Source organism: Lissotriton vulgaris, chromosome 12 (genome assembly GCF_964263255.1).
Source record: "Lissotriton vulgaris chromosome 12, aLisVul1.2, whole genome shotgun sequence".
NCBI lineage: Eukaryota > Metazoa > Chordata > Amphibia > Caudata > Salamandridae > Lissotriton > Lissotriton vulgaris.
The window spans coordinates 537551226-537552493 of NC_141700.1; the positions used below are offsets into that span (position 1 = coordinate 537551226).

General features: G+C 51.7%; 1 non-coding gene across 1 annotated transcript; it reads left to right on the forward strand.

Annotated features, from left to right (window-relative positions):
* The first annotated feature begins 683 nt into the window (after positions 1 to 683).
* LOC147677683 (U6 spliceosomal RNA) lies at positions 684 to 790 on the forward strand. The gene has a single exon (XR_015303116.1). It is a non-coding gene; the product is annotated as a U6 spliceosomal RNA (small nuclear RNA).
* Positions 791 to 1268: the final 478 nt, after the last annotated feature.

A 1268-nucleotide genomic window follows, 5' to 3' on the forward strand; every position in this document is an offset into this window, starting at 1 on the left:
GGCGCATTTAGTGATAGTTTTACTTCACTATTTTGTAAATTTTACAGTTGCTAATACTGTTGGGGCATTGGTTGCACCTCATTACCCCCTCATGGGTCCTCCCCGTCCCAGTCCTTACCACGTGAGGCAGTCCTGCCTCCACCCAGCCAATCAAAACGCCAGAAATCCAAAGGTCGAAGGTGACATAAGCCCCTCCCACCCACCGCCATGCCTGTTTTTTTTTTCTGCTCCGACGGCTGTCGGAACGCTGGTGCTCCCGGTTCCTGCCTCTGTTCCTGTTTGCTTCTGGGTGTTTTTGGCGGTGCCGTGAGTGTTTCTTTTGCATTTTTAAATGCTTCTGTTTATGGTCTTTTCATGTTTTTACCGGCGCGGCCGCTCCGGTCCTCCGGCCAGCCACGATCCTGTTCTGGGGTCAGGATGCTCCCCGTTCATGTGCTGGGCTGGGGCGGGGAGCCCTCCTGGTGTTCTGGCCCCAGGTCGTTCCGGCGCTGGTGCTTTAGTGCAGTGGCCGGCCCCTGCGGCCATGTTCTTAATATGTGGCTGTGGGTGGAGACTGCAGGGCTGCCCTTTTTTGTTTATTTTCTGTTCTCACATATGAGATTACTGTTTGGGGCAGTGTTTCCTGGAGGTTGCTGGGCACTTCCTTTCTATACCACCACCAATGTGTGTTGGGTGTTTTCCTGTTGCTCGCTTCGGCAGCACATATACTATGCTTGGAACGATACAGAGTAGATTAGCATGGTCCCTGCACAAGGATGACATGCATATTCGTGAAGCGTTCCATATATGGGGTTTACTCCTTTACTCGCCATGTTTGAGGGGACTTCCTCTCCGGTGCATCCACGGAGCTGTTGCTCTTTGGTATGTCATATGCCTCTGGTGTCACAGGCTATCATGTGCTGAGGGTTCAAGTCCTGCCTATGCTGTCAATGTGACTTGGGATGTTCATTTTCATGCTGTGCTTTGGAAATTTGCATTCTCTTTGTCCACGTAGCATCTTTTGCAGTTTTTCTTGGACTGTTTTGCGCTGTCTGCGCTGCTGGTGCATGCGGCTATGCCATCATCTCTTGTTGGTGGGATCGTGGACGTTTTTTCCCTGTTGGGGTATACATTCGGGGATGGTCCATGAGATTTCTGGCGTTTTGTTGCTGGGTCTTTCTCCCTGATTCATTTGCTCCGGCGGGGTTTATACCCATTTTTTACCGGCCATTTCGTGCTGTCCTGTTGGCTGTACTGGCTGCGGTGTGGCTTGGCATTGCCATGCGGGG